The sequence below is a fragment of the Mauremys mutica genome, chromosome 13 (genome assembly GCF_020497125.1).
Source record: "Mauremys mutica isolate MM-2020 ecotype Southern chromosome 13, ASM2049712v1, whole genome shotgun sequence".
NCBI lineage: Eukaryota > Metazoa > Chordata > Testudines > Geoemydidae > Mauremys > Mauremys mutica.
Genome location: NC_059084.1, coordinates 24,201,496 through 24,214,268, shown reverse-complemented (window position 1 = coordinate 24,214,268; position 12,773 = coordinate 24,201,496). Strand labels below are relative to the sequence as shown.

The 12,773-nt window shown below is 47.9% G+C and overlaps 1 long non-coding RNA gene across 1 annotated transcript in view; it reads left to right on the top strand.

Annotated features, from left to right (window-relative positions):
* Window positions 1–3,032: 3,032 nt before the first annotated feature.
* Window positions 3,033–12,773, top strand: part of LOC123348908 — a 199,858-nt gene continuing 190,117 nt past the window's right edge. The window contains exon 1 of the long non-coding RNA XR_006573280.1: window positions 3,033–3,100. This is a non-coding gene — a long non-coding RNA (uncharacterized LOC123348908). The remainder of the gene's footprint in view (window positions 3,101–12,773) is intronic.

The window sequence follows — 12,773 nt, the reverse complement described above, 5'->3', positions numbered from 1 at the left end:
TCCGCCCTTCTAGTTGGTTTGCATAAGAGACACCTTCAGCTTATAGATCACGCTTTGGTATGAACCTATCTCACCTGCTCTCGTTCCAAGTAACACCAGAGATTCCTGCAGCTGTGAGAGAGGGAAGGCAAACATCTTCCGGAATTGTTTTTCTGTTTGTGACTCAGCCCGTTTGACAGCACTCTGGGCCTGATTCTGATCTCGCTTACATCCACTTCACACTCGTACAATGCCATTGACTTCAGCAAAGTTACTCCTGATCTGCACTGCTGGAACTTAGGGTACGTCCACACAGCAACTGGGAGGTGTGAGTGCATCATGTGGAGATCTCCTTAAGCTAGCGTTGATAGATCAGGTTGCTAAAAATAGCAGCGAAGCTGCAGCAATATGGGGGCAGCATAGTCCAGCTGCTGGTCTACATAGCCAGGGTCCTGAGTGGGATTGCACTTGGGTGGCTGGCTTGTTCTGTCACCTGTGCTGCCGTGGCTTCGCTGCTATTTTTAGTGAGCAAGCGAGAGCCAAGCTTGCTCAGGTACCTCTATGGGTGCTGCACTCCAACCCCCTACTGTGTAGACATACCGTAGAGCAGAATCAAACCTTCTGAGGATAGCCAGTTTCACAGCTTGTCCTAGATCTAGGCTGAGGTCTATTCTTCCAGTTCCCCAACCTTTGCACTTACAATAATATTGTCACCTGGTGCAGAATGGTGACAATAATATTCTTCCGACAAAAAAAAAACAACAACAAAAAAACAAAAAAAGAAACAAAAACAAAAAAACAACCCCCCAGGATGACTAAAACTTGATATTCCTGATACTTCTGAGATCAACGCCCAGCACAACCCACTCACCCCCATTTATTTTTAACCTGCAAACTATCCCTTACTTGGTGAAGTTAGTTACTGGAGCTATACGTGACCAGGAACTACGTCTCTTTCCCCTTGCTCTATTTAGAGAAACTGTTTCTCTCCAGCCCAGAGCCGGATTTAAACACAGGACAAAGTGCAGCCTGCAAGATTGGTGTTTGCCCTGGATAATCTCACCAGTTTGTGACCCAGTGCTAATTCCTGCAGCATGACAGGCGAAAGAGGCTCATGGCCCAGTCTAACCGTGGGCGGTTACTCGAGGCCTGAGTTACTCCAAGCCTTTTAGCTGCTTGGAGCCCTGCAAATAATCAAGCCAGCCCTGGTCCGACCCTCTCCATTCTCCTCACCAGCTAGTTTCCTTTTTTCTCCAAAGCTGAGGTAACAGCTGCCCTAGTTTTATTTTGAAAACATTGTTAGACTAATGTATTCCATATCAAAGCAAGATAAACAATTCCCTGCCCACATAGAACTGCAGGGCCTGCAGTCCAGAACAGATGTTTAAAAACAGTTTCATTTGAGGATTCAAAGGAATGTGACTGGTTTGCTTGAGTGGGAGGATAGGAGCTGCTCCTGTATACATTCGCCATGTCTAGGTAGGAGAAGCGCTGTGAGATGGCAGAGACACCTAATAGGTAGGATGTGGGTGTGTTCCAATGCTAGAGAACCTGGGCACCTTGCAAAAATGATACCCCCAGTGCAAACATTAAGGGAGACAGTCCTAGATTTGAAGGCCAGAAGGGACCGTTATGACAATCTAGCTTGACTCCTGTTTAACGCAGGACGGAGAACTCACCCAGTAATTTCTGCATCAAGCTCGTAATTAGCCATGTTAAAATGCATACTGTTTGCTAGTGCCGAGCTTATCAAGCAATCTCAATTGCTCTGTAGCAGTGACCTGTCCTCTTCCATTATTTACCACTCCCTCAATTTTTGTGTCATTGATAAAAATGTTAAATAGCCTAGGGCCAAGAACCGATCCTTGAGGGTCCCCACTAGAAACACACCCGCTTGATGATGATTCCCCATTTACAACTCCAGAGTGACACCTATCACTTAGCCAGCTTTTAATCCATTTAATGTGTGCCATGTTAATGTTATATCTTTCTAGTTTTTTAATCAAAATGTCATGTGCTACCAAGTCAAACGCCTTACAGAAGTCTAAGTATATTACAACAACAGTATTACCTTTTATCAACCAAACTTGTAATCTCATTTAAAAAAATCAAGATAGTTTGACAGGATCTATTTTCCATAAACCAATGTTGATTGGCATTAATTGTATTAGCTTCTATTAATTGAGTTCCATATCAGCTGCTCCATTATCTTGCCCAGGCTTGATGTTAGACTGACAGGCCTATAATTACTCGGGTCATCTCAGCTGTCTAATACAACTCTATTATTGTCTTTGATCTGCACTTCAAGTTCTTATCATTGGCAGTTCCATGCAGGAGTCAAGAGCCTGATGCAGCACCCACTGAAATCAGTGACAAGATTTCCACTGACTTCCATGGGCACTGGATCAGGCCTCAAGTGAGGATTATACAGCAGAGATGGGAAAGAACCACTAGCTCAGCAGGTTAACCCCATCCTCCTCAAGCCCCCATGGTAAGGGCATGATAAAGTGCCTTTCCAGAGAGGTTATTAACTGGGTACTATGACTTATTTTAATACCTTGGAGAACCACACTCCAGACAAGAGAACCGCAGTGCTGGTATATCCAGCAAGATCATTTAGGTTTGATTTTCCTCTCTTACCTGGATCTCCAGTTTACCTGCTGTTGTCCCATTAGAGCCTGATTCTGAAAAGTGCCGAACGCCCTCAACTCCTGTTGACTTTAATGGGACTTGAGGGTGCTCAATACCTGGAAGGATTCTCTCTTGAAGCTCTGTAGATATCAGTGCATCTGGTATGCTCAGCAATTCCAGTCGGGGCAGCAGGCAGGGATGTTAAAGTGACCTGGAAGCAGCAATCTGTTACAAAGGGCTGGTGGGTTGGAAAGGCAATCCGTTACGCTACATAGGATTTAGTGCTGCACAGATGAGGCTGATCACCAATCACTTTTAGGTTCCTTTTGTGTGGGATATGTGAGATATACAGTGAGACCACAGCTGTGCTGGGCACAAGTACAGCCTGCCCGGGATATCTAGCTATTGACTCCTTTTTGCAGGCAAAGAACAGCAGAATCCCTATGAAAACAACCTGATGTTAACCTGCATCCCCGCTTGGCCTGACAAAGTAAGTGAATACTTGTTAGGGTTAGTGTTGATTTGAAATGTTTTCAAATGCTAACATTTTCCACATTTTTTTTTAAATGATGGTTTTGGCAATTTTTACAAAAATAAACATCCATCCACTTTAATCATGACTGAGATGTTTTAAAGAGTCTTCTATCTAAGTCCTTCTGAGCCCTTCACCAACTATAGCCAACTCATCCCCACAACTCTCCTGTGAGCGAGGGAAATATCATTCTCCTCCTTTTACAGAAGGGGCAGTTTGTAAGCTCTTTGAGGCAGGGACTGTCCCTTTGTTCTGTGTTTATCACAGGGTTAATGATCAGTATCTGTTGGATCCTTTAGCAATTCTCTCTCTGTTCCTCTGATAAAATAAGGGGAATGGGGAGCCCTTTGAAGACCCTTTGCTGCAGTTTCTGAAATAGGGTTTATTTCTGCTCACACCCATGCTTGCAAATAGTCATAAGTAGTTCCCACAATGAAGTGGGTATTCACCCACGAAAGCTCATGCTGCAAAACGTCTGTTAGTCTATAAGGTGCCACAGGATTCTTTGCTGCTTTTACAGATCCAGACTAACACGGCTACCCCTCTGATACTTGACACAATGATGTTGTTTATATACTCACTAGGAAGAAACAATTGCCTAGCCTATAGTAAAGATTGCAGTTAAGGTTGACTTTCACACCCAAACCCAAGGGAGTTGAACTGGGGGGAAAAGTAGTTCCCAAGTTATTCTCCCAAACTCCACCCACAAACCAAGCTCCACCTACTTGAGAAACCAAACTGAAACATCACTTACAGTAAATTGTACAGATCTTCATAATATGATCACACCTTTTCTTTCTTCCATGCTTTGATCAGCAGAGAAATAGTTAAGTCTTGCTAGTTATATAATTGCTAGGTTTCAGAGTTAACATCACATTTCGATGAAGAGGGGCATTCGACTCCGCTTTCAGAGGTATTGTTTCAGACTACCTGCAGACTCAAGCAGAAATCACTGCATTGGTTTGCATCTGGTTTACCTCCTGAAGGTTTTCTTCACAGGTATAAGCACCAGAGACTTAATTTCCCCCCTCCCTAACTTGACTCCTCTATCTTACAAGGTGACAAAGATGTTTGCTTCAGCACATTAGTGATTTCTCCTTGATGAAGTCAATTTTTTTCCTTACACGCCAAGATCTTTTATTAAACAATCTTGTAATAACAGACTGTTTAAATTAGCTCCTTTGTGCATTTGAAAAACTTGTCATGTGTTTTTCAGCTTGCAATCCCTCAATTTCAAACTGAGAGGGCTCACATGCCGAGGCTCTGTTGAAATCAGTGGGATTTGTTAGGGGCATAGGTGTCTGAGCAGAGTTCCTTGCAAAATCAGGGCCCTAAACATGTTCGAACAGAGCATTTTGTTGTAAAAATAGCATTCAGGCAGCTTAGAAAAATATATCACTGTCTTGATCCCCATTAAGGAAGTTCATCTTGGATGTTTTCAATGTCAGTGCCTTGCCATATAAAGCTTTTCCTGATGTCGTGTGCTTATGCAGAAATAATGCTGTGCTTTAAAACTCTGGTGGGTAAAACTTCCCTTGACAGTATGCTGGTGCAGAGAGCATTTTCTACAGGAGCTGTAGTAGTCAGGGTGAATAAGGGCCCAGGATTGGCCCTCTGTTGTTGTCCTTTCTGAAAAAAGTTAAATTGGGCTAGTGCATTCAGAGGAGAGGGCTGAATTCCATGTTTAATTATGGGGCTGCAGTCTATGCCCCCCGGGGCACAGTGGAATGCCCACTGCAGTCACTAGGGGTAGGTAGAAAGATTGAGGGGGAGGATGCAGCCTTTATATAGCTTTGTTCATTCACCCTGGTCACTGTGTATAAATCCTGCTGGGCCACAGCCACTCAGGGTTTAAGAGACAGAGGTAATATTGCCTCAGCTGGCTAATTGGCAGACCATTAACAGCTGGGGTAAGAGCCTGTAGGCCAGGAGGAAGGGGGTTGTCTGAGGGAACCCGAGGAGGACTCTTTAACTACAAACTGGGCAGAAAGCAGCGTAAGGAGCCAAATTCTCCAGGGACAAAGCATTGGGATGAGGAATTGTGAAAAAGGGGCTGGAGGCAGATGAAGGTGGGAAGTGGCCCAAGGAAGCAGCCAGGAGTCTGATGAAATACATCTTAGCTGCTTAATAGCGAGTCCCTGGGCTGCAATGCAGAGGGCCTGGGTTGTCCTCTATCTGCTACCAGGAAAAGGGCCCTCCTGAGGCAAGGACTACTGAGCCCAGAGTAGGGCTGGAGACCTGGCATAAGGTTGCTGGACTTTTTTGTTTATTGGCTTCTCTGCTACGCTGGGAGACTATAAGTGACCTCGCTGGAGAGTCAGATTGTGAGAAGGGGCAAACCAATGCACCCTCGGAGGGGCTGTCAACAGGAGGTGCCAGAGTCGGAGAAGCTGCTGCAGCATCGCTGGCCATGTGGAGGTGCACTGGGTGGTGAGTGATCCCTCTACAGTTGCTCAGTGAGGAAATCTGCTCCCCTCTAGTCTGCCCCTACTCCTGCCCTTTGCTTGTCTTCCATCCCTCCCTGTCCTGCGAAGTTTCCTCTGCTCTTCTCTCTGAATTTCCTTTCCCAGCCCCTGTGGGCTTGCCCCCAGCTGCCCTCCCCGTTCCATGCACAGCTACGATCAGTGGTGAAAGTGTCAGTGTTAGGTTTTAGAGTTGATGCTCCTGACTTAGTGCTGACATCACTGCATCAATTAGCCTTACACTCAGTTATGATTTGAATCTTGGTGATGGCCATGGGGGCTAGAAATGTACATATTTAAAAAAAAAAGTTCAGATTCTTAAGAATCTGTGTCACACAGGCCACATAAATACACCATATGGGGCAGTTCTGGCTTGTGGACCTTGTGTCTCATGGTGAGGGTGCTAGGCTAGGAACCACATGACTTGGGTTCTAGTCCAGTCTCTGCCACTGGCCTGCTGGGTGACCTTGGACAAGTCACTTCCCCTCTCTGTCTCAGTTTCCCCATCCATGTAATGGGGATAATGGTACTGATCTCTGTAAAGCACTCTGAGATTGCCTGCTGAAAAGTGCTGGATATTATTAGTCTGACTCCGCTACTGATCTACTGTGAGACCTGGGTCATTATACTGTAGTTCTTCAGGGTAGGGCAGGGGTGGCCAACCTGTGGCTCCGGAGCCACATGTGGCTCTTCAAAGTTAATGTGTCTCCTTGTATAGGCACCGACTCTGGGGCTGGAGCTACAGGTGCCAACTTTCCAATGTGCTGGGGGGTGCTCACTGCTCAATCCCGGACTCTTCCACAGGCCCTGCCCCCACTCCACCCCTCCCCACTCCCTCCCCTGAGCCTGCCGTGCCCTCACTCCTCCCCCTCACCCCCCCAGAGCCTCCTACTCCCACAGAACAGCTGATCAGGAGGTGCGGGGAGGGAGAGTGAGGTGCAGATTGGCAGGGCTACCAGTGGGTGGGAGGTGCTGGAAGTGGGAGAGGGAGGAGCTGATGGGGGTGGGGGGCGGCTGCTGACACATTACTGTGGCTCTCTGACAATGTACATTGGTAAATTCTGGCTCCTTCTCAGGCTCAGGTTGGCCACCCTTGGGGTAGGGCCTGTCTCCCACTGCGGGTTTGTACAACAACTAGCACAATGAGCCTCTGATCTCTGCTGGAGCCTCTGTGTGCTGCTGCAGTGCACATAATGATGCAAACAAACAGAGCAGAGTGTACATTTAAAAAACAGTCCCCATAACAAAACACTCCACTGCTCACATGACTTTCCCCCTGGGGAGAGGGTGAGAGAGAGAACAAACCAGATGGGACAGGTGTTAGTCGTGTCACTTAATGCACAACCAGAAGGCACTGAGATATTACAGTGATGAGGGCTGGATAAGCACCTGTATGGAATAGAATATACACAGAGTGAGGGGTCAGATTTTAAAAGATTTTTATTTCGGCACCTAAAGATGCAGAGAAGTGCCTAAAGGGATTTTCTAAAGCGCTAGTTGAATCTTAAGCTACCTAAATACCTCGAAAAATCTGGCCGTCGGAGCCTTAACACATCCTTACTATTACAGCGTAACCCCAGCAGCATTAAAATAATCACTGAGACAGACTTGGTCAACCAGCCGCCTCCCATAAAGCTCCTTTCCAACCCTTCAGCATTCTAGGAAGGAGGGCTCCAGCCCTCTTCACAAGCCCTATCAAATACTGCAATTTGTCTCTCCACTTCCTATTCAGGTCTGCTTTCAGGGAGAAAAGCTGGGGCCATGAAGTGCAGTCAGTGCTCAGGTCCCACTGAAAGTCAATGGGAGTTGGCTATCTATAATACCTGGGCCCCGTGTCCCCTGGGAACCCCAGCTTACTGTAGAGAGCAGCACCTAGGTTCCATAGCTGTAGATACAGAGCAGGGTAATCTCTGTATAATATGCTAATTAAGATGTAAAGATTCTGCTATTAAAAGCCGAGCATGCAGTAGACCTTGAAAGACACTTTATATAGCTGATGCAAGACGGTTGTAGTTATGGTAGAAATGTTAGTGCTTTATGCATTAAAATGACCCTTTTCAGTCTTCTTAGCTGCCTGTCCATAATTCGTTATCTGAAGTCTTTGGTGTCCGTGCAGTTTGAGGGTAGAGTTCGAGTTGGTAAGGGAATGTCGAATGCTAACATTCACAATCTCAGATTTGTGTTAGAACTGTCTGAACTGCACACCGGAACTGATCGCCATTCACTCTACTGTGCCTTATCATTTCTATGAGACTGAAGCCAGATGGTAAGAGATAGGTAGGCACTTAACTCCCGTTGAAATCAATCGGAGCTGGGTGCCTAAATACTTTTAAACAGCTGGGCCTTGATGGCTAGAGAATTGTTTACTATACAGAGTCCCAGAGATTAGTGTTTTGTAAAAGCTTATTTGCTGCACATTTTAATTAATGTCAGGGTTTGTTTTGATCTGGGGATACAGCATGGGGACGGGGTGTGGTCTAGTGTGGGGAGCAGGTGACTGGAAGTCAGAACATCAGAGTTGTATTAAGCTCTGACACTGACTTGCTGTGTGACCTTAGGCAAATCACTGGACCTTCACGTAGCTTCTTTACCTAGCTGCAAAGTGTTGTTATACTATTATAATACCTTTGTGGCACCCAGGTAGGATTGTGAGACTTCCGTCAATCCACGTTTGGCAAGGTGCTTCGAAATGCTTGGATGAAAGGGGCAGCCTCAAAGTGCAAAGCATTCTTCCTATAATGAGCAAGGATCAAGTTTGCTCAGCTCCCGTTCTAGCATGTCAGCAAGGTCTGCTTGGAGCTGATTCAACATTTACTCAGGTGGCAAAGTCAAACATGGTCAATACTCCTGTTAAATAGACTTGCACACAAATTAAGGCTGAACTGCATACGATAATTCCCTTCTTGTAATGTGTAGAAAATTAAATAGAGAGGGCATGAACTGGCTGACTCTCTCTTCCAGGGCCCATTGCTAAGGAAACATCTTCTCTCCCAGTAGAGGAGGTGGCTGGTTAGCAAATCATGACTGTTGCTTTGACACCAGAATGTTTCCAAACTCCAGGTGAATTCAAGCCATAAAGCTGCAGCAAACTCAGCTATACAGGGAATATTTATACTGAGAGCCAAGTTCCTGGCAAGCCATTTTCTGTTTTTCCTTGGCAGTGATTGCAGGTAATTGTGATGGCTGAAAGAAAGCTCATGGCCACCCAGCCCAGCTTCTTCTCCTGCTTTGATCCCAGAATCCTACATGATGTCATTACGTTGCCATGGAAATGAACTTGACATCACACATTCACCATTAAGACTTCACTCCAGGTTCAAGGAGGTTGAGGAGACAGAATGGGAAGAAGTCTTGGGAGGAAACTGGAGATAGGGCAGAACCAAATCCCCAGACTTTAGGGAGATGTGGATTCTGTCTATTTTAGGTACTTACAGGTCTCCCAACTCCTAAACTAGTACCCTAACTACTGAATCATCCTTCCTCTCTCTTCAAACATTGCACCTGGCCTTATCCCTATAATGGGCCAGAACAAAACATTGGGTCCAAACATTCTTGATTGTCTGATCTAGCTCTGAACTTTGAAGCTTGGAGCCACCTTTAATTTAACCACATTTCATATAGGTTAAGGCTAGATCATCTGTCTGACCTCCTGTATACCACAGGCCATTTAATTTCACCCAGAAACCCCTATAATGACCGCAATAACTTTAGTTAGACCAAAGCATCTCAGTCCTCAGGAAACTAACTTGTGTGCCACAGGCAGAGAGCAGGAGAGTCTGAGGTGCCACCAGTGGCCAAGGCCTCTGCAATGACAGGGAATTAGGTGAGATATACCCAGATAATTCTGGCAGGTGATCCAGGCCCTATGCTGTCAAGGAAGGCAACCCCCACAACATTCCTGACCTGTGGGGGGGGGTGTATCTTTGGTAATTAGCAGAGCCCCCCAGTGCTACATGCACAAGTACCGACTTTCATTTTTCCGGGTGGGTGCTCTGCCCCGAGGCCCCACCTCGCCCTGCCCCTTCCCCCAAGGCAGGGGTGGCTCTAGGAATTTCACTGCCCCAAGCACGGCGGCACGCCGCGGGGGACGCTCTGGCGGTCGCCGGTCCTGCGGCTCCGGTGGACCTCCCACAGACGTGACTGCGGAGGGTCCGCTGGTCCCGCGGCTCTGGTGGCGCATCTGCAGACATGCCTGCGGGAGGTCCACCGGAGCTGTGGGACCAGCGGACCCTCCGCAGGCACGTCTGTGGGAGGTCCATCGGAGCCGCCTGACTTGCGACCGGCAGAGCGCCCCCTGTGGCATGCCGCCCCAAGCACGCGCTTGGCGCGCTGGGGTCTGGAGCCAGCCCTGCCCCAAGGCCCCGCCCTCCCTCTGCTTCTTTCTGCCCCTGCTTCACCCCCCCTGAGCGCACTCTGCCCTCGCTCTGCCTTTGTCCCCGCTCTGCCCCCTCCCCCAGTGTCTCTTGTGTGCCGCTGAACAACTGATTGACAGGTAGCTGGTGGGTGCTGAAAGCCCACTATTTTTTTTTCTGTGGGTGCTCCAGCCCCGGAGCACCCCCAGAGTTGGTGCCTGTGGCTACATGAGCTCAAGGCGCAGGGAGCCATCAACTGTCTGGGTGCAGCTAAAATGATGTTGCATTGCAGCAATGCAGTTTCATCCCTGTTTGTCAGTTCCCCAGCTTTGATGCAGGGACCAGAGGTCAGTTTATTAGGGGGGACTTGGCATTTAACGGCCAGGCTTTCTGACAAAGGCTTTGCTGACACTACTGGAAAAGAGACTTCAGCGTTGTTTCTATTTGCCAAAGCAACGACTACTGGCCATTGAGTATCTGATGGCTTCTTGAAGCCATTCATTAACCTGACAAATCAACTAGCAGTCCCCAGGGCAGTATCTTTAGCCACTTGCCAGTACATCTGTTTTTGTCCCAATAAACTTTCCCATCCTTTACAACTCAGCTGAGGAATTTACTCTTCCTTGAGTTTAAGGGCATCTCCGAAACAGCCAATTCATGTCAAAGGATTTGTGAGTCACCAGCTAATCAATTCCAGCCACAGAAAGACACAGGGAGGACTATTGTTCCTGAAAATACTGCATTATTGATTAAACATTTTGTGAGCCATAAAATATAGTAATAGTACAGGACTGGCTGCAGAGTGAAGCCTGCCAAGAAAGCTTCTCTTACCTCTGGCCTTCAAGGACAAGGGTAAAACAAGTCCAACACCGAGATTCATTTGTGTAATAATGGCTCTTGATGATTAGCAAAGGTTATTTTATGGTTAGCTGTCTAATTATAAAATGACCAGCAGTATCATCTTATTCACATCTGCATCAGCTAAATTATGACATTCCCCTTGCTTTATGCAGATTCTAGTAATATTGGTTCTATAACCTTCCAACCCCCCTGTCTGCCAATAAGGCTCATGTGGAACGTAAATCATAGGGCAGTGCTGGAGTTTAATTCATCCCATTTTATTTTCAATTGAATCAATTTGGCAACTAAACTCAGCGGGCAGCGAACAATGAAAAGGCGAGAGTGAGTCAGCTGCTGGGACACGCGCATGCCAGCAGGTGAAACCTTGGTGTAAATATTGCAGAGAATCTGTACAGAGCATCAGACAGTAACAGGGGATGAGGGATTAGTATAAAATGAGACTGAAGTACAACACCGAGAGCTACTCAAATGCACTGTATGGTGTATACAAAACAGAAGTGTCTGCCAAAGTTGGCCCAAAGACATTTAGCCCTTCAGAGCCCAGGACTGGCTTAGGAGGACAGTCCACGCGTTGCACAGAGACACACCACTAGACACCTGGTGTAGCTGGGCAGAAGGAATGCTCCGTTCTTGAGGGGTCCCGGGCCCCTCGAGTCATAATTTGCCTCAGCAGTTGGATTTTGTGTGTGTATGGTGGAGCAGAGTGTTACCACCCATGCAGGTTATTAGACAGATGGTTAGGAGGAAGGCTGCTCTCTTTTGGTCATGGGGCTGAGCCGTGGGTTCAATTTCCTGCTCTGCCATAGCCTCTCCAGGTATGTCTACACTGCAGTTATAAACCCGCAGCTGGCCCCTGCCAGTTGACCCAGGCTTGCGGGGCTTGGGCTGCAGGGCTATTTCATTGCTGTGTAGACGTTTGGGGCCTGGGCTTTAAGACACTGCAAGGCGGGAGGGTCCCAGGTCTTGGGCTGCAGCCTGAGCTCGAATGTCTACACTGCAATTAAACAGACCCTTAGCCCGAGTCCTGCACACCCAAGTCACTTGGTATGGGCCAGCCGTGGGTGCCTAATGGCGGTGTTGACATGCCCTCTGCATGACCATGGCAAGTCAGAGCCGCCCAGAGGGTGGGGGGCAAGTGGGGTAATTTGCCCCGGGCCCTGCAGGGGCCCCCACAAGAGTTTTTCGGGGCCCCTGGAATGGGGTCCTTGACTCGCTCTGGGGGCCCTGGAAAACTCTCGCAGGGCCCGGGCCCCCGGAGCTTCTTCCGCTCCGGGTCTTCGGCAGCAATTCTGCGGTGGGGGGGTCCTTCTGCTCTGGGACCCGCCGCCAAAGTGCCCCGAAGACCCACAGCGGGGGGTCCTTCCGCCCCGGGACCCGCCGCCAAAGTGCCGGGTCTTCAGTGGCAATTTGGCGCCAGGGGCTCCTGTTTGGTGGCTGGGCAGCTATCTTCCCTGGCTTGTGGCTTGCTCTGGGGCTTAGGCGGGGAGATAGGTGTGACGCATGGAGGGCAGCTGCAGTGTGCATGCCCAGAGGCAGAAACATAGGTACCTGAAAATGTAGGCGCCTACAGGGTTCAGTACGAGTCTTGTGGATTGCAGTGGAGCCAATCCTGATATTTAAGTGCCTGAACCTGAGACCTAGGCACCTACGTCTGGGTTTCATCACTTAAGCACCTTTGTGGATCTGGGTCTTCATCTCTTTGTGCCCATTTGTAAAGCTGGGTTAATATTAGCTCCTTTCTCCCACCCTGTATCCATCTTATCTCTTTAGAGTGTGAGCTCTTCAGCGCTATCTGTCTCTTGTACTTCTGTGGCCCCTATTCCCCATAGCGCCTCATCTTCTTCAATGTATTTATCCTCACAACGCCTCTGGAGACCAGGAAGTGCTGTACTTCCCATTGTATAAATGGGGAGCTGAGGCATCAAGAGGCTAAGTGAGGCCTTGTCCATGCTTGAA